The sequence below is a fragment of the Heterocephalus glaber genome, unplaced genomic scaffold, assembly GCF_053883595.1.
Source record: "Heterocephalus glaber isolate CG9 unplaced genomic scaffold, H.glaber_assembly_v1.0 deba00001150, whole genome shotgun sequence".
In the NCBI taxonomy this organism is placed as follows: domain Eukaryota; kingdom Metazoa; phylum Chordata; class Mammalia; order Rodentia; family Bathyergidae; genus Heterocephalus; species Heterocephalus glaber.
In genome coordinates this window covers 1,976,217-2,004,212 of record NW_028258204.1, presented here as the reverse complement: position 1 = coordinate 2,004,212, position 27,996 = coordinate 1,976,217, and the positions used below count along the sequence as shown (strand labels likewise).

Below are 27,996 nucleotides of genomic sequence, written 5' to 3'. Positions count from 1 at the left end.
TATAAGGTTAATCCACTGGATCCCAGTAAAAGGAATCTAGCACATTTGTTGTTTGTTACTTCTGTGTGATCACCCAGAGTTTGGCAGCTTCTAGGCAGGAATAAACAAAAATTTCAAGAAATTAGAACATATATAATCTAAGCATGAGCACTAGAATGGAAAGGCAGGTTGGGGAAAAGGCCACATTTAGGAACTGAATTAGTGATTGTAACCCACTGGCTCTTAGACTCTTTTACTGATGGAGGTTATCTGTAAGTCTGATATTTTGTCTTAAGTCTCTCTAGTTTACACTGTAAGAAGATAGAGACAATTTGAAGGACAATTTTACCTAAGAAATTTAGAAACTCTTAATAACTCATATACATTTTACCATGGTTTTCTTAATGACCCACAACAGTGGTCAGCTATCAGTGTAGCTGGAAACTGCCAGAAATGATTAGCACTTGGAGCCCCTTTTTATATCTAGCTTTATTATTATGGTCTTGATTTAATATCTTCACTTATACTTTTCTACTTGGGCGTTTAAGACTAAGTTATAGTGAGACCTGTGTCAATCAAAATTAACCTCTTGCTATCTATCAAGGTCAATTAAGTCTCCTCAAGCATTACCTTGGATCGTGTATAGAGCCTCTTAGCTCTTCTGTCAGTGTCAGGCATCAGGATGGGTCATGGTCTTGCTTGACCATGTTGCTTTTGGTGAAAGCGTGGGAGACTTTCCCTCTTGATGATGCTCATTTGGCATACTATTCTTGATTCTGTCCTCTGGCATGAGACAATCTTCCTGCTTGGGAGGTTGGGTGACTCACCAAAGTTGTAAGATCCTGTAGAAAGGTTCCCTCTTGTCCTGGCTTCTCACTGATCTTGAAGGGCCAGGGCCAAAATATTGGCTGTCTTTTTAGCCCAGTTACTTTTCTAGTTCTGGTCTCTAAACTTCAGTTGTTGAACACCCAAAAGAGAAGATCAGTGATAGCAGCATTTTAGTAGGAGCAGTGAGCTTAACTTATAATTTTACCTGAATATCAAGAACTTTGAAATATAAAATATAGAGAACTATTTTTTATTAACTATGGTTGTTCTAGTAGTTGAATCCCTGCAGAATGTTAACAGACAGCAGTTATATAGTTTTATAGAGAAGACAAGATCAAAAGCCACACATACTATTTTATCATGACAATCATGATGATATTATTGTTACACACTTAAATGTCTATGTTACCATAGAATAGTCTTTTTGTCAAATACTTCCATCTGATCATAAGGCATTAAAGGACACAAAGAAGACTCTCACCTAATTTGTTATTCTTTAATAGGATACCATCTAAAGAGAATGTACATACCAACCTATAAGTGTACCTTAGAAGTTTATCATGTCTAGCCTCTAATTTTAACGTGTGACTTTGTTTGGACAGTTTGGTGCCTGAGCATCCATCCCTAAGTGTGCTAACACGTATAAAAAACACATCACATATGTTCTTAAGAAAATTACTATTTGACTGGTTATTTCATGTAAACTTGACATGTACCTCTTCTCACAAGTACCTGGGGTGCATGAGAAAGGCAGATACCTGAGTCAAAGAAAGGTTATTACCATAAACAATACTTTGAAAGCCTGTACACCCAGAAGGCATGAATACATTTACCACACCATGAAATTAGCAACAATGAGTACCACAGCTATATTAAACACTTTGTTCCTTAATTTAGCTTTATACCAAGAGCATCTTTTAATAAAATCTTATTATTTGCTAACAGAAAACTTAGCCTTTTGATGATAACCAATGTGAACATATCACAATAACATGTTTAGCAATGTTTATTGGTGTATGTTTTGCCTGAGGCTGTGGAAATTATTGGGGTCCCCTTTGTGAACAAAGGCTGGAGAAATATTTCCAGGCAGTTGCTCCCTTATTCACCAAGGGGAGTCCTGTCTAGCAGGTTTTTGAGCCTAAAGGTCCTCATTTAATTATGTCAACAAATTTTTAGATGACCTATGAGAATCAAATTGTAACAGTTAACATATTATTTTGACCAATGAAAGATTTCCAAGTTATTATACACTGAAAAAAATATACATTGCATTTATAAAACCAGCCTTGACATCATTTTGATCACCTGGCATCCTAAGGGGAAGCAGGTCTTTAACTCTAATGACATTTATGTATAAGTCAACTTAAGCTTTAGGCAATATTTTTAAAATCCAAAAAGGCTAAAAAAAGAAAACATTTTTTAGCTCAAATGAAACAGCTGTATATATTGTAAAAAATTTGACAGACAGACACACATAAGATGACTTGTTTATAAACCAGAGTACACTGAGATATATTTGGCCAAGTTGAATTATAATAACTCTTTTATAATTTTTAGGTTTGTGACTATAAATAAGACTAGTCAGACCTTTTGTAGGTCAATTAACAGAGATCTCTTGCAATAAGAATCAGAAGGAATAAAAATCCTTTATACCTGTGAAAGCAAAGACAGCTCTTTTTTTGGTACTAGGACTTGAACTCAGGACCTTGTGCATGCCAGATAGCACAGCACCACTGAGCTACATCCTCTGCCCCAGCAAAGTCAGTTTTATTCCCCCATTAATTTTATTGGTACATTTTAGGTATACAATACAGTTACATTCATCATTGGGATCTTGAACCATTACATGAGTCTCTTGGTTCTTCCCTCCCCCCCTTCCCTTACCCTCCCTTCACCCCCTCCACCCTTCCCTATTTGCAAAGACCTTGTTTCCATTTTTTTCCTCTTCTCATATTTTTTCCTTTTCCTTTTTTCCCTTCCCCTACCCCTCCCAATTCCCTGGCTCTTTTAGACCTTTTCTTCCTGTTACACAATATCAGTTATACATTTTTTAAATTACAATATTAAGATCTAGGAGACATTACCACAGATTTTACAGAATTTAAAAGGATATAGAAAGCATATTACAAAAATCTTTTTTGAAATAAATTTGACAACTTCTAAGAAGTAACTTAGAAGACAAAATAATGAAACTAACTCAGGAGGAAATATAAAATTTGAATAGCAGCTATTAAAGAAAGTATATTCCTAGCTTGAAAACCTACCTATATGACAACAGCAGGCTCATAAACATTTTAACTGATAAATTATATCAAACAATTAAAGCAGAAAAAAGAAGGAACACTTCTCCCCTCATTTTAGGAACTCAACATTGTGCTAATCCTAAAACTGGATAAAGGTAATAGAAGAAGAAAGTATGAACATAGATAGAAAATTGTTTAACAAAACAAACTGTTAGAAGTCAGATCTGGCAGGATGTAGAAAGTGGTTTTGTTATAGGGATGGCAGTGTTGGTTCAGCAGTGGTAGATCCACCCCCAAAAGTCATCATTTTAGCAGAGGAAAGGAAAAAGCCATATGATCCTGTCACTAGTTGGAGGAAAAGTATTGGACTAAATTCTACAGCTGTTCATGGTAAAAGCTACCAGGAGACTAGAAGTAGAACAGAACCTTCTCAACAGATTAAAGACATGTACTCCATACTTCCAGTGAGAATGCCTTGTATGAATGGAGAAGATACAATGCTTTCTCCTTAAGGTGGGGAACAAGGGCAGATATGCTTACTCTTTATCTGTCCATTAAACTTTGAAACCTAGTCCCCAACAAAATAGTCTGGCAATAAAATGACACAACTAGGATAGGACTGGCATGGCAGAAGCAAAATCTTTATATGTAGATGAAATGATCATCTACAGAGAAAATACTAAGAAATCTCTAGGAGCCCCTAGAAGTTGTACTTGAATTTAGCAGGATTAGAAAACACAAGGTATATACAAAAATTCAGGTCTATGTATACTTGCTATAAATGAAGAACTGGATATTGAAATTTAAAAGTTATGTAGGAGTACAAAGGACCCAGAAAAGCCAAAAACAAAAACAATGTTGGAAGACATTTAGCACCCAATTTTAAGACTTCTTCTAAAGCTACAGTAATCAAGGCAGTGTTGTTGTAAGGAAAGACATATAGATCATTTGAATAAAATAAAGAATCTAGAAATAGAACCACACATATATGGTCCACTGAGTTTTGAAAGATTATTTAACATTAGAATTTTATAAAATATAAACTCGATTCAAGAGCTGAGGAAGAGATAGTGTCTTCAGCAAACAGCACTAGAACACCTGGTATCCGTATATAAAAAATTAACCTCAACCCTTTTTTTCCATACATGAAAATAACTTGAAGGGATCTATGAACCTAAATATGAAACCCTAAAAGTATAAAACTTTAAGAAGAAATTATAAGGGAAAATATTTATAAATTCAGGGTAGGCAAGAACTACCTAGGATACAAAAAACATGATGTATAAAAGAAAAAAACTGATAAATGAGATTCCATCAAAATTTAGAACTTTAAATGTCATCATTAAAATGAAAAGTAGCCCTTAAATAGACCATATTTACAATGCATATAACCTATGACCAGAATATATAAAGAATTCTTAGAGCTCATTAATAGACAACCCAGTTAAAATGTAGATATAAGAAGATGATAAATAGCCAGTATAGCACAAGGAATGGTGTGCAACTCTAGAATCAGAAAAATACTAATCAGTACAATAATAAGATTGAATTATACACTCATTAGGGAAATGAAGTCAAAAGTTTTAAAAGCCTTGTCATGACTTTTTCTTTTTGTTGGATTCTCCCCCTTTGCATTTAATTTGTCATGCCCAATGGATTCATTCTGCTGGGCTTCCTGGGGTTGTGATCCTCATTGTCTTTTCCTAGGGTATTGTCTAAAATTTTTTGGAGTGCCGGTTTGGTATTCATGAAGTTTCTGAGGTGCTCTTTAAAGATCATGAAAGTATCTTATTTCTCCATCAATTTTGAAAGATAGTTTTGCAGGGTACATCAATCTGGGTTGGAGGCTGTTTTCCTTTAGGGCTTGAAATACATCACTGCAAGCTCTTCTTGCCTTGAAGGTTTGCATTGAGAAGTCTGCTGTGATTCTGATGAGCTTTCCTTTGTATGTGATTTGTTTCTTTTCTCTCACTGCTTGCAGAATTTTGTTCTTCTGTTGGATTTCTGGAATCCTAACAATTACATGCCTATGTGCAGATTTTTTTTTTGATTAAGGCTAGCTGGGGTCCTATAGGCCTCACTTATCTGTATGTCAAGTTCTTTTCCCCTCCTTGGGAAGTTTTCTGCCATCACTTCTGTGAACAGTTTTTTATGTCATCTGCACTCTCTCCTCTTTCTTCATTGACTCCAATCAGTCTTATGTTATTCTTCTTTGCATTGTCTAGCAGCTGCTGGATTGATTTCTCATGTTCCCTTACAATTTTAAAGCAATTTTTCTTTTCCTGGTCACTAATTGCAATCTTTTCTTCTATATCTGAAATTCTATCCTCACATTGGTTCATTCTGCTGCACAGACTTTCGATGGAGTTTTTAATCTCTTGGAAATCTGTTTGTATCTGTTTTATGGATTCCATTTGTTTCCGATGTTGGGATTCCATCGTATTCCTCAGATCCTCTATTTTTTTTATCTGTGTCCTCTCTAGATTTATTAATCATGTCTTGCACCATGAGCAAAATCTTTGCTGTTATCTGAGTAATTATTTCTGATTTCATTTTTCCCAGATCCTCTTTTGTTGCCAGTTCAGAGAGTCCAGGTGGTTGAGTATCAGATTGTTCCATCTCGTTTCCCTTTGGGGTTGCTGTAGGTGATCTGGAAGTCTGATTTTGAGGCTTGTTTCCGTGTCTTCTCATTTCCACAGCTGGAGCGGGGTGCTTCTGGCACCTGCGCGGCTCACCTTCCCTGCCCTAGGAGCATGGGATGGTGGCGGGGGAGCTTCCTTCCAGGTGCTGGGACCGGCTCAGCTTCACTGCCCTGGGAGCCTGGGATGGAGGCAGGGAGCTTCCTCCAAAGACAGTTTTTAAGATGGGTCCTAAGCTAACAATTTACCTGATTGAAATATCTAGCTATATAGGCTCTAATTGTTGCTTTGTTAGCCATAGCTGTTGAATAGTAACTGTTTTGATAGCTATATGTAACTGTTTTCCCTAGCAGAGCAGATAGTTAAAAGGTAATTCTATTTCTAGAGGTAGGTCCATAAGCCAGGTCTGGGTGTAGAAAGAGACTAGGTGGCACCCGTTGAAGCTAAGTATGTACTTTAAACAGTGGGAGAAGAAGGCCTGACAGGACTTTAATCTGTCCTATTGCAGACATTTGCCTATGACAATTTTTCCCATTTTGCTCATGACCCATGGACCATACTTAACTACAGATCTTTTATTTTTAGAGCTTCAGTTAACATAAATCTGATAATAGTGGCCAGCCTGGCAAGATGTCTTGGAGAGAAATCATGACAAGAGAGGCAGTGCTCTGGAGACTGGGCCTGTGCCTATTCTTTTTTTTGGGGGGGGGGGACTGGGGATTGAACTCAGGTCCTTGTGCTTGTGCAGCAGGGGGCAAAACCACTGAGCTAAATCCTCAGCCCCTGTGCCTATTCTTTAACACTTGTTTTTGTTTAAAACTGTTGTTAAACTCATAAAATTCCTAAGGAATGTTTTGTTCTATCAATGAATTTATGTGTGTTATAAAAATGAGTCAGTCTGTCCTGTGTTATAAAAACCAGTTAGCAGTGAGCTCAGAGGTAGAACACCTTCCTGGCATGTGCAAGGTCCTGGGTTTGATTCCTGGCAAAGGAAAAATAAAAATGCAATTTGAGAAAGCAGAAAAAAACAAAACAATACAAAATGAAAAAACAGCATCATTCTCTTGAGGGCAAAAGGAAGTAAGAGAAGTCAATCCCTAGCTCTACCTAAGGGCTGAAAGGCAGGTAAACTTAGGCTAAACTTTTATATTTATTTTTGAAAGTTTCAGGATTAAATCTAGACTAGTTTTTTAATAAGGCCCAGAGATAAGTGCAGGTCAGGTTTACTCTGGAAGGGTTCCAGGTAGTGGAAACTCACCATTCTGGAAGCTTTGTCCTGAAATCTAGCAGTCACAGAGGAGAAAAGTGCCGGGAACCAAAACTGTTGAAAACTGCATTGTTTTTCAGAGACAGGGTAGTGGAGAAAGAACAGACAAGTGACTCTAAGTATGGCACAAGCACTAAATCTTAATGATCTCAGGTATACAAAGACAGTTAAACTCAAGAGCTTTCCCCAGAGTGAGTCTCTAATTTTTAGCAAAACATGTCTCCAGAGACAGGAGCTATTATTGACTCCAACTGTGTTGCCAAGCAGAAAATTAAACAAATAATCAAAGAACCTGATTTTTAGCCTCTTGAAAGAGTGAGAGAGAAAATTAATGTGTTAGTCAGATTCCCAGGTTAAAATATGAGTATCTGTCTTTTGGGTTTCTCTATAAGCTAATAGAGGGCTCATACAATTTCATTATATCCTGCTACTGTGATAGCCAACCTGACTCCATTTGTATATTTGACTCCTTTTGTATAAAGTGATTCTGGGTGGTTGCCTTTTTTTCTTTTCCCTTGGGAGTCCCCTCAGTTAATGTGTAATGGACCACTGCATCCTGTGTGAGTCTGCAACTATGTTATCTTTACTACCTTGTAAACAGAAGACTCCCACACCTATGTGATACTTTGTTTTAACTAAACTGTGTGAAACTGCCCTGATCCCCACTGATTTAGCAAAGTCCTGCTCCTGTGAAGTTCCACTTGTACTTCCCCACTCCATGAGCCCTCCCCAAGTAAAGAGTCCTTAAAAAGACCCTACAAACTGCCTTTCCTTTGTCCAGAGTCTTTTTGACATGAGCCAATCTGGATCAGCTGTCTTATAATAAAAGATTCCATTTAATTCAGAGTGTACCACATCTCTATAGCTCCAACTCATCTGGCCCTATTACATATTGGAAACCCCAGCAAGATGGCCACAATGGATGGACTGGCCTCACTGTGGTCCCTCCCATCTGCAGCAGCAACTATAGGGGAAGCACCCCCTGAGATGTTCCAGGGCCCCATAGTCTCACTGCTGACACTGAGGGGACCACAGTGATACCTGAGACATCCTCCAAATTTTCTGGAGTCCATCTGGTCTGGTCTAAAGGGAAAGATCCTCCTGATTCAGGTGGAAAACAATAGTCCTTGACAAAGGCATTCCCTGGGCCCCTCCTAAGGTCAGGACACTGACTGAGGTGGCCTTCCAGACTGGTCTGGTCTGATCTGGCTGCAAGTCAGCCAATCTGGGAAATCCTGCCCTGAGGATGGGTTTTAAATGGTTTGAAATGTTTTAGCCTCTAAATAAATGGATAAATACATAAATAAATGCTAACAGACAGTATAAACTATAGACTTCCATCTGTGTCTCACAACAAAAAGAGGAAGTTCTCTCCCCTTGGAGTTATGAGATCTGAATGAGGTCATATTGCAATTCCATGGACACATTTTTAAAAGGCCAAGTGAGTGCTCTTGTGATAAGATAAATGCACCCTAAAGCCTAGATGGTCCTTAAAGTGGCTGAGAGGCCCACAGCCAGTGGACCGACTAAGTGGTTCCCTTTGTCTGTTGTGACATCGTTCAAGGGTGCACCACATAGACACTAGGGGATTCTCTCTATGTCCGGATACCCTCACTGTCCCCAAATGCTCAGACCTGTCTTCTTTCTCTGAATTGCAGCCGATCTCTTGCAGCTGGGACTCCCCCTCCCCCAACTGCTTTCCTGCTGGCTGCCCCTCAGTGACAGGTCCCCTCTTCTTTCTAAAGATCTCTGCTGACTCCCTCAGGCTTGGAATCCCCACACTACTCTCAGGTCCCTCTTATTCTCCCTCTGAGTGCACTTTCTGTGCCCCTTCTTTTACCTCATCTTCCAGCCCTACGCGGTTTTGTCAGGGCCCTGTTGTTTTCCTCCCAGGTTATTGTCATTGTTCCTCTAATTGGCATTTTGCCCCCTCCCTGGCTCCCTGGGCCTATCTGGATTTTGGTTCAAAATCCCTTCCTTCCTGGTCTGTCTCCCCTCTCCCCTCTCCCTCCTGGACCTCAAAGCTGAGCTTTCCTGGCTGGCAAACAGTGTGGGCCAAATAGAGGATCCATAGCCCCTGCATTGCAGGGCCATAGGGGTGGGGGGCAGAGCCAAGGCCTCCTCCCTATGTCTTGGCCTTGAGGGGATGAATGGCTCTGGCCCATACAAGCCAGGCTCCTGGAACTTGGTTGCTCACTCCCTTCCTGCTGCACCAGAGAAAGAGAGGGATCCTGGGCACCAAAGAAAAAAGGGACCTGCAGCCACAGTTTCTCTGGCCCTCTCTATCCCTTCTATCCCTCTACCTGTCCCCTTCCCAGGGGACCTTGGAAAAATTTTTCCCCACAGGGAAAATAAAAGCCAAGCTTGGTGACCACTGGCTCCCCGGTGGGGCGGCTCTTCTGCTGCCAGCTTGGGAGGTTCAGAGGTCTGAGGCCCCGAGCTGCTGCTGCTGCTGCTGCTGCTGCTGCCTGCCTGTGCCTGGGGCACTGGTGATGTTTGTCTGGGCTTCAAGGAGGGGGAGCCAGGCTCAGTGGATCATGCAGTTGCTATGAAGATAAAACACACTTAAAAGTTTCACAGCTAGAGCGGAGAATGGGAGAAGCGCAGAGTTTGTGAGCAGAACATCAGCCTCGCTCCACTCATCTCATTCTCGCTGCTGCTGTGCTCCTGCTCACTGCCTGGAACATCTTCCACCATGGCCACCTCAGCAAGTTCCCACTTGAACAAAGGCATCAAGCAAGTATACATGTCTCTGCCTCAGGGCGACAAAGTCCAAGCCATGTATATCTGGACTGATGGTACTGGAGAAGGGCTGCTCTGCAAGACCCACACCCTGGACTGTGAGCCCAAGTGTGTAGAAGAGTTGCCTGAGTGGAACTTTGATGGGTCTAGAACTTTCCAATCTGAAGGCTCCAACAGTGACATGTACCTTATCCCTGTTGCCATGTTTCAGGACCCCTTTTGCAAAGACCCCAATAAGCTGGTGTTCTGTGAAGTTTTCAAGTATAACCTGAAGCCTGCAGAGACAAATTTAAGACATACCTGTAAACGGATAATGTACATGGTGTGCAACCAGCACCCTAGTTCAGAATGGAGCAGGAATATACTCTGATGGGGACCAATGGCCACCTCTTTGGTTGGCCTTCCAATGGCTTTCCTGGACCCCAATATCCATATTACTGTGGTGTGGGAGCAGACAAAGCCTATGGCAGAGATTTTGTGGAGGCTCATTATCGGGCCTGCTTGTATGCAGGAGTCAAGATTACGGGGATGAACACTGAAGTCACGCCTACCCAGTGGGAATTCCAAGTAGGACCCCGTGAAGGAATCTCCATGGGAGACCATCTGTGGGTGCCCCGTTTCATCTTTTATTGTGTATGTGAAGACTTTGGAGTGATAGAAACCTTTGATCCTAAACCCATTCCAGGGAACTGGAATGGTGCTGGCTGCCACACCAACTTCAGCACGAAAGCCATGCAGGAAGAGAATGGTCTGAAGTACATTGAGGAGGCCATCGAGAAACTAAGCAAGCAGCACCAGTACCACATTCGTGCCTATGAAACCTCCAACATCAACAACTTTTCTGGTGGTGTAGCCAACTGTAGTGCCAGCACCTGCATTCCTCGGACTGTTGGCCGGGAGAAGAAGGGTGACTTTGAAGACCATCGCCCTTCTGCCAATTGTGACCCCTTTGCTGTGACAGAAGCCCTCCTCCACACATGTCTTCTCAGTGAGACTGGCAATGAGCCTTTCCAATACAAAAACTAAGTGGACTAGACTTGCAGCTGTCGAGCTCCTCCCAGTTCTTTGCCTTCCTCCAGCTCTTCCCCATCTTTCAGTTGTCCTCCTTGTCCCCATTGTAACTCAAAGGGTGTAACATCAAGGTCTCTTTATTCCTCATGCTCAGTTAATCCTGCTTTCTTTGGCCAGGATAAGAGGGATCAAGTTCTTAATCTTTTCACACCCACCCACCCACTCTGTCCCTATCACTGAAACTTTAATATATTAGCTGGGAGACAGGTAAGGAAACTAACCACTTTCCCCCTCAAGTGTGCTTGTCCAGTAGGTGTAGCTATCCAGACAGAACAGATGTGTGTGTGAAACAGCAGGGAAGGAGATTTTTATTCTTCAGGGTAGCTGAAAGGGAAAAGACCTGATTTGGGTTAAGTGAGGATCTTGATGGGAAGCTCTATTTTCAAAGATATAAGTAGAAATTAGAGAAGGAAGAGCAGTTGGGGATCAGGGAGGAATGTCCTTCATTGGTTTCTTGCTGCAATGCTCCCCTACTGGGGCTCCACACAGCACCCCCCCCCCACCCACCCCCACCTCGTGAACACAAAGCTGAGTAAACTGATGGATATCCCTACCTTCAAAGAAGAAAAGGTCCTTACCACTTGTCCTCCATTTATAATACAAAGAGTAGTATTTTTATATTTAAATGTAAAAGCAAAAAAGGTATATATGGGTATGTGGGTATGTGTGGGTTTTTTCTAAAAGGAGGAAATCATCCTGGTCACTAGGTGCCAAATTGGGTTTAGAAGTAAGGATATCCTTTTGGGTAGGGGTGGTTAATGTGGCTCTTAGTCCTTCCTTATCAAGTAAGGTTGTCCCTGCCCTGCCCACCTTCAGTAGAAGGAGGACACTGGACAGTTAGAGCCTTGTGGCTGGGTTTAAAGACATATGCATACCTGTCCACAGCTGAGTTTAGAAGTGTGAGTTGGCTGGTCAAATTGAGCATGTCACTGACGGACGGGTCCAGAAGTTCTATTCTGGTGGGGCTAGCAGGCCACTAAAACAGCCCTTTTGATATATTAAATTTTTTCAAAAGCAAAACAAGTTTAGATTTTAATCAAATTTCTAGGGTTTTTAAGTGTAATTTTACAGAATTGCCTGTTTGCTTCTACTGTCTCCTTCCACTCTGCTCTTGGAGTTGGGGACAAGACTAGAGTTAAAACACTTGTAATTTTGTATCCTAATGTCTTTCCTCCCACTGCAGAATATTCTCGTTTCTTAAGGAGTTGTTTCTTTTAAAATAAACCCCACCTCCATTCCTACATTGTCTCTCCTGTTCTTTTGTTTTTGTGCTGGCTGCAGCAGGCCAGCTGTGGTTTTCTCTTGCCATGAGGACTTCTAATTACCAGGTACAGTATGTTCAGAGTTAGATAACTCCTCATTGTAAACAAACTGTAATTGCCCAGATCAGTGCTCATAAATCAGCCTAACGTAAGAAAAAAAAAGTTTTAACAGCTAAAACAAGTTATAAAGGGTTTATAATAAATAAGATAAAAGATAAATATTTTTAAAAGGCTACAAAGTAAAACAGATATACTTTTGACATAAAAAGATTTTGTATGTTTATCTTGTAAAAAGATAAAGGGAGATATACAAGACCAGAAGGCCTACATACATAAAAAAGATATACAAAAGTAATTATCAAGAAAATATATGTTTGCTTGCTGGTTTCAAGTTTATTATAAAGGGTTTACATTTACAGACATAAAGTGCTTTTATTCCTTTTGATTCTAATTACAAGAGATCTCAGTTCATTGACCTACAAAAGTTTTGACTAGTCTTAATTAAAAAGAATGTTATAATTCAAATTGGCCAAGTATATTTGAGTGGACTCGAGTTTTATAAATTGTCTTATATGTTTGTCTGTCTTATAGATAAATGTTATTAAAGACATACCTTCCTTTCCTCCCAGGTTACTAACTGATCAAAAAGTCATCAAAGGCTAATTTTGATTATAATACATATTGCTGTCTACATTCAATAACTCAATATATATTTGTATTGGTTACAGATAATTTGTTAATTGTTACAATTTGGTTTTATAGGTTTAAAAAAAAAAGTTATTTCTGGTCTTTGTTCACTAATGAAAGCCCCAATAATCTTCATAGCCTTATAAAAAGACATACTCCCAATAAACATTGCTTAAACGTGTTATTATAAAATGTTTCTACTGGTTATCATGAAAGGGTTAAGTTCTAAATATGTTATTATGATATGTTTATATTGGTCATCTTCCAAAACAAAATTTTTGGTGAAAGAAAGAACGAGGTGTTTTTAAAAGGTTCTTTTTATACCAAGTTACATTATAAGACATAAGGTTTCATATAATTATAATAATTATTATTTCTACTTTTCAGGTATACAAAATATATTCATATCTTCTGACTGTACAGGTCTTCTAACATTTTGTTTATGGTAATAACCTCCTTATGATCCAGATATTCACTTTTCTTTCATTTCCAGCTATTATGATAAGATATACATATCAAGCCAACATGAGATAAGCAATCAAGTAATAATATTTCTTACAATTTATATAATGGGTATGATATGTGTCACCATACTTGAGATGCTCAGGCTCTGAGCAGTCCAAACAATGTCACGAGCTAAACTTAAGGGCTAAACATTATAAACTTCTAAGATACATTTATAGACTGTGCCCCCTTTAGATGACATCCTATTAAAAGTTGACAAATAAGGGTTTTTCTATGTGATATTTAATGTCTTATAATCAAATAGAGGTGTTTGACTAAAAGCTACTCCAGATAAGATGGACATTAAATGTGTTACAAAGATAATGTCATCGTGATTGTCATACTAAAATACTATGTGTGGCTCTTGATCTTAAGCTTTTCTATATAATGTATAACTGTTGTCTGTTAACATTCTACAGGGATTCAACTACTAAGACAACCATGGTTGATAAAAATAACAGTCCTTAGCTGTACTTTATATTTCAAAAATGTTTAATGTCCAACAAAATTATAATAGTAATCTTCTTTTCTGGGTGTTCAATAACTAAAGTTTAGAGACCAAAACTAAAAGATAACCGGGCTAAAAAACAACCTATATTTTAACACTGGCCCCTCAAGGTCAACAAAGATCTTAGTGGCAGCCATCAGAGGGGACCCAACTCTAAAAAGCCCAAAGGGAAAATGCCTAAAAACCAGGAAGATGCCCACCATTGGACAGAAATCAATGTGTCTACTACAAAAAAAAAAAAAAAAAAAACACTAAAAAAAAATGCCCCCATAGAACCTCTGACAAGCCAGGCCTATGTGAGTTCGACAATATCCCATCTCTCAAAAAGCCAGACAGGGGATAGCTCCTCACATCAAGAGGTTGCTAGACTTTAAAATATTGACCCCCTGTCAGTCTCCATAAAACACTCCATTCCTGGCGATACAAAAACCAGGGACGTCAGATTACAGGCTGGTCCAGAACTTTAAAAAGTTAACCAGCAAATGATAACTCTACACCCCACCATCCCTAGTCCACATACTCTCTTGAGTTTGCTGTCTCCTAAACAGCAAACTAAATATATACTGTGCTAGATTTAAAGGATGCATTTTTCAGTCTGCCTCTTGCCCCAGCTAACCAGCCCATCTTTGCCTTCAAATAGACTGACCCGGCTTCCAATGATTACTGTCAACTCACCTGGACCCAGCTGCCTCAAAGATTCAAAAACACACCCACTCTGTTTGGTGAGGTCTTCCAGAAAAACTTGGTGTTTTGATCTCACCACCCTAAACCTCAACCTGCTTCAGTGTGTGGATGATTTCTTGCTAGCTGCTGCAAGTCTTTCAAAAAGCCTACAAAAAACATGAGAGCTTCTCCAGTTACTAAGAGTTGGGCTATCACATCTTGGCCAAAAAGGCACAACTCTATGCCTGCCAAGTGTCATACCTGGGATATAAAATCTCAAAGAAAGCCCCCCAAAAACTCTGTTGTAGGCCAGAAAATGGGCCATTCTTCAGATACCCATGCCAACTACCACAAAACAGGTACAAAAATTCCTGGGCACAGCTAGATACTGTCTCCTGTAGATATCTGGGTTTGCCAAGATAGTGTGGCCCCTCCATCTGCCTCGGAAAGAGGCCGACCCCTAAAATAAAATAAGAAGACAAAAGGTGTTCCAAGATCTGAAACAAACACTGATAACAGCTCCAGCTCTGGCCTTGCCTGACACCACCAAACGCTCTCTCTTTTTTTTTTTTTTTTAAAGACTGAAGGAGTCACAATTTTTTTTTTTATTGGTACATTTTAGGTATACAATATAATGACATTCATCATTGAGAATTTGCACCTTTACATAATCTGTCTTGGTTCTTATTATTCCCCCCTCCCCTGCCCTCCCTTCAACCCCTCCATTCCTCCCTATTTACAAAGACTTTGTTTCCATTTTTCCGTTTTCTCATATTAATTCCATTCCCTTCTTTCCTTTCCCCTACCCCTCCCACTTTCCCTTCCCCTTCCCTTTTGCCCCTTTTCTTCCTATTTAACATGATCTCTTATACCTTTTTGCCCTATTTACACTTTCAGTTTCTCACACTAGAGAAACTATTTGGTATTTATACATGTGTGTCCTATTTATTTCACTTAAGAGTATCTCCTCAGTGTGCATCCACTTAGCTATAAATATCTCTAATTTCTCATTTTTTATGGCTGAGTAGTATTCCATTTTATAAAAAAACCACATTTTCTTTATCCAGTCTCCAGTTGATGGGCATTTGGGCTGTTTCCAAGTTTTAGCTATTACAAATTGTGCTGCTATGAACATGGGTGCACATATATCACTGTGGTGTGATTCTTTTAATTCTTTGGGGAAGATCCCCAGCAGTGGAATAGCAGGGTCAAATGGGACTTCCAGTCCTAGTTCTTTGAGGTATCTCCATACTGATTTCCACAGTGCTTGCACCAGTCTACACTCCCACCAGCAGTGGAGCAGGGTTCCTCTTTCCCCACAGCCCCACCAGCATTTGTTATTGGTGTATTTCATGATAGCAGCCATTCTTTCTGGAGTGAAGTGGAATCTCAGCATTGTTTTCATTTGCATCTCTCGATGACCAGTGATGTTGAACATTGTTTCATATGTTATTTGCTATTTCTCCTTCTTTGCGTGAGAAATGTCTGTTCGTTTCAGATGCCTATTTATGGATTGGGTCTTTAAATTTGGGAGGTCTGGTTTTTTTAAGTTCTTTATAAATTCTATATAGTAGACCTTTGTCTGAGGAACAGCAAGTGAAAATTTTTTCCCACATTGTGGGTTGTCTCTTCTCTCTGTTGGTTTCTCTTGCTGTGCAGAAGCTTTTTAATAAGAAGAGATCCCACTTGTTGATTGTGCTAGTTCACAGGCAACTGAGGTTTTGTTCATAAAATCTTTTCCTACACCAATGACCTCAAGAGTTCTACCTAACCTCTGTTCCAGCTGGTTCAGTGTTTCTGTTTTTATATTTAGATCTTTAATCTATTTTTATTTTAGTTTCATGCATGGTGAGAGATACAGTTCTAGTTTTAATCTTTGACAAGTTGAAACCCAATTTTTCCAGCACCATTTATTAAAGAGGCTATCTTTCCTCCAGTGAGGGTATTCAGCTCCTTTGTTGAAAATGAGGTGGCTGAGTGTTTCTGGAGTTGGTTCTGCATCTTCTAATGTGTTCCACCGGTTCTGCAGTCTGTTTCTTTGTCAGTACCATGCTGTTTTTATCACAGTAGCTTTGTAGTATAGTTTCAAGTTGGGGATTGTAATACCCCCTGCCATGTCTTTGTTACCTAGAATTGCTTTTGCTATTCTGGTTCTCTTCTTGTTCCAAACAAATTTTTGGATTGTTTTGTCAAGGTCCCTGAAGTGTGCTGGTGGGATTTCAATTGGGATTGCATTGACTCTATATAGCAGTTTTGGAAGTATGACCATTTTCACTATGTTGATTCTTCCTACACAGGAGCAAGGGATGTCATTCCATTTTCTGATATCATCTTCAGTCTCTCTTTTCAGAGTGCTATAGCTTTCAAGAGAAGAAGTCTTTGATTTCTTTTGTAAGATTGATTCCTAGGCATTTCAGTTTTTTGGATGCTCTTGTGAAAGGAATTGTTTGACCTATTTCCTCTCTCAGTGAGTCTGCTGTTTGTGTACAGAAAAGCTATTGATTTTTGAGTGTTGACCTGGTATCCAGCTACAAGATCTGTTTTTTGAGACAGAGTCTTGCTTTGTAGTTCAGTCTGGCCCTGAACTCTCTATGTAGTTTAGGCTGGCCTCAAAATGGTGGTGATCCTTAAGAGTGCTGGGATCACAGTCATGCCCAACCACGCCCAACCTAAACTATCTTCTTAATCACACCTCCAGCTACACAGTTCCAGGCAGCCACCAAATTGATTTGCTTTGCCTCTGTATATTTGTCCATTTGCATTGCTTTCAAGACCTTTACCTTTCTTTCATTTCTGTTCTTTAAGATCTACATATTCTATAAAACAGTTAAAAACTCACTGTATATCTCAGAGTTTTCTAAATTCCATGTGAAATAAGAAAGCACACGGTCATTGTGGCTCTGGGATTCTTGACACACATTTAATTTTGTCCATCGTTTTCTCAGTGACTGTGTTGTTCTGGTTGCCTGGCTGGGTCATCAGCTGGAAGAAGCTCCACTTTCAGAACCACTTGCTAGAGCCCTGCAGGCAGTAAATAACTTGGGAAGAAACAGAATAAATTTCCCTTTCAGTCTCCACCATGAAATAAATTCCACAAGGTTTTCCTCTGTACTGAGTGTCCCTCATGCCAAGCCACTCAGCTGCTGGTCTCCTGGAACAGTCAACAAATCTCTATTCTCCTTCCCCCTTCTCTGGCCAGGAGACCTCTCAGGTGCTGAATCCACTGGGACTGAAAACACCAGCAGCAGTGAGAGCTGAGAGCCTGGGAGGCTGTAGTCCTGGTCCCCTGACCTCACTTGTCTTTATCTCCAGCTCCCAACCCAGTGCCACTCCAAGGACACTAACACTTCAGCCAGGCTTCCAGGAGCTGAGCAACCACAGGTGGAGAGGACTCAGGTGGACAGAGGCTGTGTCTGGAGTCATTGCTGTCCCTGCTTTGTTTCAGAATGCAGGAATCTTGATGTAACCACACACCCCATGAACTCAAATTGAAAGAATGTGCACTGTGGGGAGTGTTTTTGTGAAGAAACTGAAATGAGCTGCTGCAGCGTGTGAGTCAGAAGCCAATGGTGGCCAAGAGGGACCTGGTTGTCTCTGAAGAACAATCCCTCCTTCATTCAAAATCCTATGCTTTAGAAAAAAATCCTATTCTTGGATTTTCTCATAGGTGGTATTTTGTGCAGCTGTTTTAGATTAAGATTAAAATAGAAACACATATTTTCTGTCTCCTCCCTGCTCATGCACAGCCTACCCACGGTCAACACCCACAGCAGAGGGCACATTTACTCCACTTTGTCAGGCTGCATCCTCACCTCATCATCACCACCAAGTCCACAGTTTACATGAGGCTTGCTCAGGATGAGGTAGGGGTAGGATCAGATCTTAATCCTGTATCTCATGGTAATTTACACATTACATAAAAACTTTTCAAACTTTAGCTGTTTTAAGCTTATAGTTCGATTGCATTAATACACTCTTCCTGCTGAGCAACATCCTAACATTCATCCTGACTCCTTCATCCTGCATAACCCAAAGTCAGCACCCACACAACCATCACCCCACCCCGTGTCCCCAGCCCCTGAGTACCACCCCTCTGCCTTCTGCATCTACAAGCACTACTGCTCTACAGCCTCATGAGCCTGAACCCATGTAGTATTTGACCAGCTGAGATGACTTTACTGAACCTAGCATGATGTCCTCAAGGTTATCCATGCTGCAGAGTGTGTTGGAATGTGCTTCCTCCTCGGGGTGCACAAATACTGCTCTGTATGGAGAGAACATGTTGTACTTTTCCTTCACCTGTGGATGGGCACTTGGCTGGCTTCCACCTCATTTTACTTCCCTTTAGGTATTTTTAAAACTTGGTCAGGATTTTTTATTGTTTGCCAGAACAGGAACAATGTGAACAAAGGCAGAGAGAAGAGGGGTAGGTGGCTGGGATGATGTGCAGTGTGCCTTGTCCTGTAATCCTTTGTTGCTTCATGGTTCCAGTTGAAATCAAGGCAGCCAAAGGGTTCTGCAGATGTTTCTGCTGAGTTTCCATGGATGCCAAAGGAGTAACCATTGAGTGGACAGAGCACAGATACCCGCAGCTTTATTCATAGCAGCCACTCCAGTCTCAGCCCCACATCCATCTGAAGTCTTCCTCTCAGTCAGCACTGACTTGTAGCATATTCCAAAGACAGGAGTAGTGTTTGCTTTATTTGTTTTGCTTTTTCACTGCTGGGAATGAACCTGGGACTCATGCTTGCTAGGCAAGTCCTCCTACCACTGTGCCTCATCCCCACCCAACAGGAGCGTGTTTGCTGACAGGAGCCGAGCTGTGAAATAGCCTTGCCCTTCCTTGACTCTGAATCTGAGTGTAGCCAAGAGCCTTGGAGTCTCACCTCATCCCAGTGAGTGGAGGAGTAGGGAGAGACTTAATGAGATGCCAAGTGTTGGGAAGTTCTGTCCACAGTGACTGACAGGCCTCCTGGTTAGTGTGCAGTGCAGCAAAAGGAGAGTCTGATGGCCAGACTGGGGCCATGCCCAGAGCTGTCTCACAGACACTGCATGGTTGACTGCTGCCTGTCAACAGCTTCATCTTGATTTCATGGCTAGAACAATGTGTGCTTGGAGCAGGTTACAGCATGACTCTGGAGTATGGTCATGTTTCAGCCAGGTTCGGGGCTGTTCAACAGTTCCTCCCTCACAAATTGGTGGCTAACCTGTCCCCTGCCCGTCAGTGCTGGCCCATCCCAGATCTCCTTGGAAGCCTCCTCTGTGGCTCCTGGGCACCCAGGTGTAAAGAGCCAGGGCTGCTCCTGATCATGAAGTGGGAGGAACCTGCATGGTGGAGTCACAGTGACCTGAGTCTGAATCTCCCTCCCTTGTATTGTAGCTGTGAGTTCTGGGGGCATCTCTCAGTCTTTCTGAGCCTCATTTTCCTTGCTGTAAACTAGGAATCATCAGGTGGATGTGAGAACTAAATGAGATTCTGCAGTTAGTTATTCTAAGTAGGGATATAACAGCTGCTCTGGGCCTGGTCTCTGGCCTCAAGTCTAGGACAGGGATGGGCACAAAGTCGAGGTGTCCAGGTGCCCTTTTCTTCCTTTCTGTCATGTGGCCGGTCCCATGTGACATGCTGCTCACCCTGGTGACGGGTGCTCAATTTTCTCTACTGTCAGAACCAGCACCTCCTTCCCTGGAATGTCCTTACCTTCTGCCACTTCTGATTTATTCCCTCACCCTCACCCTCTCCCTTGCCCTCTCCCTCCCTCTTTTCCATTTTTATTTTGGGGATAGCACAGTTGATTTTGTTCAGTGTCTCTGGAACAATATTGGAACCATGGCACCCTCTGCAGGACACTGCCCAGATGTCCAGTTGCTCAGCTTTAGCAGACCCAGGCTGAGGCTCCCTGCTCTACCCAGGCCCTGCATGACCCAGGCCCAGCTCCCATACTTCAGTGAGGGAGGCACAGGGCCAAGGTCATCCAGCCTCCTCCTCTGGGTGTCAGATCACCTGATGCCTGTGATATCCTCCTTCATCTGTCTCAGCTGCTTCCCCTCCCATGCTAGGTCTGGGTGGAATTAAAGATGCATCTGGTGATGGCCCTGCATCCCTGAAACTTGATCCTGCACACAGATGGCAAAATTATGCAGGTCTGTTTCCTACCAAGAAGTTATAAAAGTTTCAGTATCCTTCAACAACTACTTCATTTTTAATCATTTTCTGATGAAGCAAAACATTTATTACATGAAAATTTTCATTTTAACCATTCAAAATTGTACAATTTTGTGGCAATATGTACATTAAAGTATTATAGACCATCAGCACTCTTGCCCTGTGGGGGGCCTTGCCCCCCCGCTAGAACTCTTGAGTGCCTTTTATGGACATATCCGGGCCTGCTGCAAATCTACCCGGCAACAAGGAAGTAGCCCCAGTACCCTCCTCTTGCTCCTCCCCTCTAGCCCTACGGTATATATGTTGTAGCAGCTTCCACAATAAATGAGACTTGATCAGAAACCTGTCTTGTCTCCATCTCTCGTGTCCCCTGTCCTTTGTCATTCTCACCCCCCCTCTAGGGTCTCCGTTGACTTACCCACGGGCCAGGACATTGCCCAATCATTTTATTTTTTATTAATATGTGTCTGTGATGTATAATTAATAAATTCATTGTGGGAATTGGTATATATACACATTTCATCTTAGTCCTATTTGGCTTCTCTTTTCTTCTCTCCCTTCTCTCTCCATCTCTTCCCATTGGCAAGACATCTTCCTTCCTGTTTGCTATCACCTACCTTTACTTTGCTCTTTAAAATATTTATATTTTGGATTACCTTTTGTGTCTGTGTTATTTTGTTTAGCATTATGACCTCAAGATGCATCTGTTTTCCTACAAATATCTCAGATCTATCCTTCTTATGGTCTTCATCATATATATATATATACACATATATATATACACACACACACATATATATATATATATACACACACACTATTTTTTATACATTCATCTGTTGATGGACATATAGGCCATTTCCAAGTTTTAGCTGTTGTGAGATGTGTTGCTATAAACATGGATATGGATGTATTACTGTAATATGATGTCTTTAACCCTTTTGTGAAGATACCTGTAAGTGGAACAGCTGGGTCAAATGGAATTTGTATTTAGCTTTTTGAGGAATATCTATACTTATTTCCATACTGGTAATATGAGCTTGCATTCCCAACTACAATGCAGAAGAGTTCTTTTTCTCCTCAATCTCAATGGCATTTCTTGTTTTGGGGGTCTTAAGGATAATCATTCTTTCTGGAATATGATGCAATTTCAGTGTTATTTTGACTTGTATTTCTCTACTGGCCAAAGATGCTGAATATTTTTTCATGTACTAGTTGGTAATTTGTATTTCTGAGAAGCGTCTATTCATTTCAACTGCCCATTTTGTGATTAAGTCTTCTATTCTTGGGGGGTCTAATTTTTTTAGTTCTTTGTATTTTCAAGATATTAACCCTTTGTTCAAGGAATAGCTGGCAAAAATGTTTCCCCATAGTGTACATTGCCTCTTCACTCTGCTGGCTATTCTATTCATTTCTGCTGTGGAGAAGCTTTTGAATTTGATATCATCCATTTGTTCCTTCTTGGTGTTACTGTATTTTTTGTGCAACTGAGATTCTGTTCAGACAGGCCTTATCTATGCTTATGAGTCCAAGAGTTTTCCCTATTTCATCTTCAGGCAGATTCAGTGTTTCTGTTTTAATACCTAGGTTTTTGATCCATTTTTATTTTATTTTAGAACAAGGTTAGAGATGTGGGTCTAGATTCAATCTTCTGCATGGGAATAACCTGTTTCACCAGCACCATTTGTTAAAGAAGCTCTCTTTCCTCTAGCATAAGATTTTGGCCTTTTCGTCAAGGATCCTGTGACTGGTGGTACATGGGGTTGCTTCTGCTTCCTCTATTCTGTTCCATGGATCTGTGGTTCTGTGAGTACCATACTATTTTTATCACTGTAACTTTGTAATATAACCTAAGAATCTGGGTTTGTGATCCCTCCTGTATTGCTCTTGCTGCCCAGGATTGCTTTTGCTACTTTGAGTCTCTGCTGGTTCCATGTAAATTTTACGGTTGTTTTTCCACTGCTATGGAAAATCCTGTTATGATTTGGATTGGGATTGATTTTATATATATATATATATATATATATATATATATATATATACACATATATATAATTTTGGGAATATAACCATTTTGACAATATTGGCTCCTTGTATCCAGGAACAAAATATATCTTTTCATTTTCTGATTTCTTCCACAATCTCTTTTTTCAGGATAACATAATTATTATTATTATAGAGCTTTCACTTCTTTGGTTAGGCTGTCTCCTAAGTATTTAATTTTTTGAAGCTATTGTGAATGGCATTGTTTTCCTAAATTATTTCTTAATAAATTTTTTGTTGGTATACAGAAACTCTATTCATTTTTGCATTTATTTTGTATCCTGCTCCTTTGCTGAATTTATTAGTTCTAGCCTAATTTTTATAGTAATTTTTGTTTGTTTGCTGGTTTGTTTGTTTTTCTCATATTTTTTCATTGAGTGCAGTGCTTCCTACATATTAGTCTTGAACTTGAAATCTTCATACTTCAGCTTCCCAGGTAGCTGGGATAACAGGGCTGCACCCCTGTGCCAGGCATTTTCCAAACTGTTTTAATGACCCCAAACCAAAACCCTGTACCATTTAAGCTGTAAATTCCATTCCCCTTTCTTGTTCACCCTGGGTGTCCTCTGATCTACCACTGCCTCAGTGATGTTGCTTCTTCTAGATCCTTCATGTCAGTGGAACCCTAGGATGCTTGTCTGCCACATGGGCTTATTTCTCACAGCAACTTCCGGTGGTTGAGCCCTGTTGCTGCATGTTAGAGCTCCTTTCCTTCATACAACAGCAACAGCCCAGGACCTTGCCACCACACACTTGGTTTATTTATTCCTGTGTGGAAGGACAGTGGGACACCTACACTTTTGCTGATAGGGAATAACACTGCTGGGAACATACAAATGTCTCTGTCTCTGCTTTCCCTTCTTTGGGGCTCAGAACTAGGAGTGAAATTCCTGAGAAACTGTCTAGATGTTCTCATCTGCACACATGCATTTAGTTTAAATGTTGAAATGACATTTTCTTATATTTGTGAAGAAAAACACTAATTACAGAGCTATTGCAAAGTACTGGCAAAAGGTAAAAAGTGACCTATAATTCCACTGCCTGAAAGGAAAACTCATTAATATTTTATCTTAATTTCTTTGTGTTTCTTCTCTACATGCTTTTTCTGTTGTGCTATGGATATGAAACATTAAAGTGCCATTTTGCTGTCTGATTTGTATTTAATATTCTAACATCTTCACTATTCCATCCCATAAAGCCTCTTTAGAATATTCTGTAGTACAACTTGACCATTCCTTAGTATTAATTAAACCAGGACCTTAGAGCCCACCACACGATGCCAGAGTTTGCTTCCACTCACAAGACAGAGTTCCCACATGGGTCCCTCATGCCTGGTCCCCTGGGCCACCCCCCAGTGCCCTGGGTCCCACAAGTAGATGCTCCAGCTCCTCCCTCACTGTATCACCAAGGGCTGGAAGTGCCAGTGTCCTGGGGTCCAGAACTGAGCACAGAAGAGCCATACCTCTTATGGTGCCTGGGGAAAAGGATCAAAATGTCCTCTTTTGTTAAAACAAAAGTCCAGGGTCACTGCTTGGAAGAATACATTGTCTCAAGAGCCCCTGGGGTTGTCTCCTTCTGTACACTCTGGGCTGTTACACACCCATGAGCATGGGATGAGCTTCAAGAGAGCAATGAGCCCTACACCATGCAGCACTGAGTGTGGAGTAGATTTTCTCAGGAAGGTGACCCCAGTCTGATCATCCTCTTCCTGATGGCTCCTTGCTCCTCTTGGTGGAGTTAGCACTACTGATGACTGGTGGCCATGCCAGGTGAGCCATGCCTTCTCTCTACTTTCCAGCAGGAGCAGTAATGGCCACTTCCTGAACAGGGAGGGTGGCAAGGGTTGGAGTGGACAAGGCTTCCCAGCTCCAGCATGTGGCACAGCCGCCGTGGGCCTGTCAAAATGTCCCCTGCCTTCTGTGCATGCCAGGAGGAGTGTAAGGTCCATGTGAGGCATGGTCTATGTGACTCTGATGGACAGAGAGGTCCAGGAGTCTGGGGCCTTGCTCTGGGGCTGCCAGCCAAGAAAGTGGGCTGCAGCTGGACTATGGGCTACATCCTGGGCTGAGCAGGACTGGGCAGAAGGGTGGCATGGGTTGTGTCCTTCTAACAGACCTTGGTCTTGTCTCCATGACAGAGCTCCTATACTTGGGTATTATAACAAAAGCAAGTGCTGTGTCATGTTCTACAAGGAGAACTGCACCTACACTGTTGTGGAGGAACAGGACCCAGGAAAGGCCTGTGTGGTTTTCAACTGGATGTTTTAATGTCTTCCAGTGGACCCAGAACTACCAGGCTAGGTTTCCTTGTGGACTCTAGTAGACTATGATTGTGTAACCCCAACAAATAAAATTCTTTCTTGAGCAAATCCTTGAATGTGTGTGTTCTTTTAATTTACCAATTATGTTTGCAGTGATTGAAGACACATCACAAAGCACATGAGCATTTAAAGGAGACAAAAATAAATACAAGTTAAATTTACAGCATGTCTCTTGCACTGTAATCTGGTCATCATGCATCTTTCCCCTGGGCACCTCGGTCACCTCTGTCATTTCTCACACATCAGTCTTCTCTTCCTGTGCCCTCTGGTGACCAAAGTAAAAATAAATGTCTTCCAGATAAAAACCAGACCCCTTTTTCCGTTTGTAGTGTTCATATTCATCTCACTTCCTCTCCTTTAGAAAGTATCCTGTGTGCTCTGACCCCAATTCCTCTGCATTTGCCTCAGGTCAGAGAAGGACAGGGCAGGACAGGATGAACTCCTCCTCACAGGATGCCATGCAGCTGCACAAGGAATGGAGGCCAGGGCTCTGACTGCAGGGAACCAGGCCTGGGTACAGGGTTTCTGGTGTCTGTTTATGTGCACTGAACCCTGTTATACCCAGCAAGAGAGAACCAACCAGAGACCAATATTAAATCCACACAGGAGTTTATTACCGGCCGGGACCCAAGCCGAGCATTGGACACGAGCCTCGACTGGGGGGAGACAAACATGTTTTGTACACCTTTGAGGCCAACAGTTTCTAGGCCCCCCTATGGGATAGAACTAGTAAAGCAAGCAAAAGGTACAGAAGCCAAACGTCCTGCTGTTAGAACATTTGTAAAACAACAGTTGATTAATTGTTATTCCTAAAGAGACTTTCTAAGGGGAGGAGGTTTTTAAACTTCCTCCTTCTGAGTTCATCTAAAGGGCAGGCAGGTGGGTCAAGCAGCAATATGGAGTCTGTCTTGCTAACCAGGGTCCTTCAAACCCCACATGAGGGACTTCTAGCAGTGACAACCTGTATCTCCTTTACCATGTCTGTGGTGGAGAGCATTGGCTCTCTCCACCTTGTACTGACAGTGTCTAGGCAGAGCAGGGAGCCAGCCTGGGACCCAGCTATGAACAGAGAGGTGAGGCTCCTGCTGTCCTGGGGCTTTGAGTGGCCATGTGAAACAGATCCCAGACAAGCAATCAGTGGACAACATCGTGGACAGGCTCCAAAGGGATCCCCTGATGTGGAGATGAGTACCTCAAGTCACTCCACCATGGGGTTTGTTGCAACCTTGCTGACTTCCATTACAGAAAAAGAATCTTCAAGGTACATCAGTGAGAGGCTGAAGACATTTATTAGCCAGAAAGAAGCACTCATTCATAGGGGTGTGTGACACTCAGAGTAAGAGTTATGGTCTGGATCTGAGTGCATTTGTGTGTGCTTGGGGTTGCCCTCAAGAAGGATATCTCGGATGTTTATTCTTGCTCTCTGTCAGGTTATCCATTTGGTGGGCTAGATTAGAATGCAAACCATTCACATGTGTTTGACGTCTAGAGATATGCTGCCCACTTAATAGTACTCCTTTCCTGAGGATGGAAGTTGGGGGGGCAGAATATTCATAGTTGGAAAGCACAGGCCCTCAATTTGCAGCCTTATTGAATCTTTAAGATCCTTGAGATTTTTCTTTTTAGTTTCCTAGAAGGAAAAAAATGCATGTAATCTTGAGTAACTTTTGAGTCCTGAAACCTAACATTAAAATTATAATTTTCCTTGTCTCTAACAATCTTCTTTATCCTACCTTAATCCTGGGTAATAAGGACATTCTTTGGTCACTTATAGTTCTAGAAAGGCTCACTGCAGAGTCTGCATTTGAATTGAAGAGGAATGGGAGACAGGAAAGCTAAGGGCATGAGGCAGTCCTGGATCCTTCTTGCTGAGGAGATGATCCTGTGTGGCTTCTGCTAGGACTTTGGGGGACTCTCTGGTATGCACTTATCTTCTTCTTTTTCCACAGATCCCTTCCAATCACAGGCTATGGCTATTCTCAGAGTGTCAGCATCTGAAGCTAGGTCTTCTGTTCTTTCTTGTGAGGTTTCCTGGTCCCTTTGTTGCATTCACTCTTTGGTGGGATCCATGAAACTCTAGTATGGTCCTGTCCTTTGGTGGTAATTGTAGTAAAACTGTTGATGTGAATATGGGGTCCTCTGTCAGAACCAAGACACAGGAGTTCCATTTAACATCTGGTCACTAATAAACCCACAAAAAGTTTGCAACACGTATAGTGCCGCTCTGGGAAAAATATGAGGGAGGGACAGCATGGTGGAGGCCGAGTGTGGAGAATGGTGTGGTGGTACGCATAAGCATGCACACTGCAGTCAGAAACTGTGGGTTAGCTTTTGGGAATCTCACATTTTTTTGTGGGGGGGGGTCTCACATTTACTGAACATTTAAAATGAATTTTAGCAAAATTTATCTCACATAATATGATTATTTTCTATTTTGTAAGTGTTCAGTTAAGTCCATGTACCAGCACCTTTGTCCACCTGTGGATCTTCCACCACCACCCCCCACTGAAACCCTGTACCTAGGACAGTCACTCCCCTCTCCCATTTCTCTCTGGCCCCTGGCAACCTTCATTCTGTCTCATTTCACGGCTCTGTTAATGCATAACGATGTGCAGTTTGATAGGAGAAGTAATTTGTAATATTCTCTAGAATATAAGACAACTTTGGTTGACAATAACTATTTCCAAATAGACAGCAAATAGGATTTTCAATGTTCCCACCACAAAGAAATGATGTCTGGGGCGATGGATGTATTACCGTGGTGTGATCGTCACACATCATGTCGATGTATTGGAAGTGCACACTGCACCTCATAAAGTCCAATTAGTATGTGTCAGGTATGCATTTAAGAAAGAATCTACTACAGGTACTGCATGTAAAGGAATCATACTTCATACGGTCTTTTGAATCACCTGACCTTCAGTTTTGGATCTGCTTGTTAAATGGAAACAACATCTACGGTGAGAATACATTTGGTGCAAGAGAATTACAGTTCTCTGCACAGTTCTTGCTCAAAATACTTGCTTCCTTTGATTTGATGTATCCACTCCGCGCCCTCCAGAGGGCAGTCAAGGGCT

General features: G+C 41.4%; 1 long non-coding RNA gene and 1 pseudogene across 2 annotated transcripts; one reads left to right on the top strand and one right to left on the bottom strand.

The window, feature by feature from the left end:
* The first annotated feature begins 21 nt into the window (after window positions 1-21).
* On the top strand, window positions 22-14,005 carry LOC147828269 (glutamine synthetase pseudogene; annotated as a pseudogene). The gene has a single exon (XR_015451064.1). The product of XR_015451064.1 is annotated as a glutamine synthetase pseudogene (transcript).
* Window positions 14,006-25,038: 11,033 nt separating this feature from the next.
* LOC110347416 (uncharacterized) lies at window positions 25,039-27,993 on the bottom strand. The gene is made up of 3 exons (XR_002392043.2): window positions 27,837-27,993; window positions 26,653-27,058; window positions 25,039-26,549 (listed from the first exon to the last, which is right to left on the bottom strand). It is a non-coding gene; the product is annotated as an uncharacterized LOC110347416 (long non-coding RNA).
* Between the last annotated feature and the right edge of the window lie 3 nt (window positions 27,994-27,996).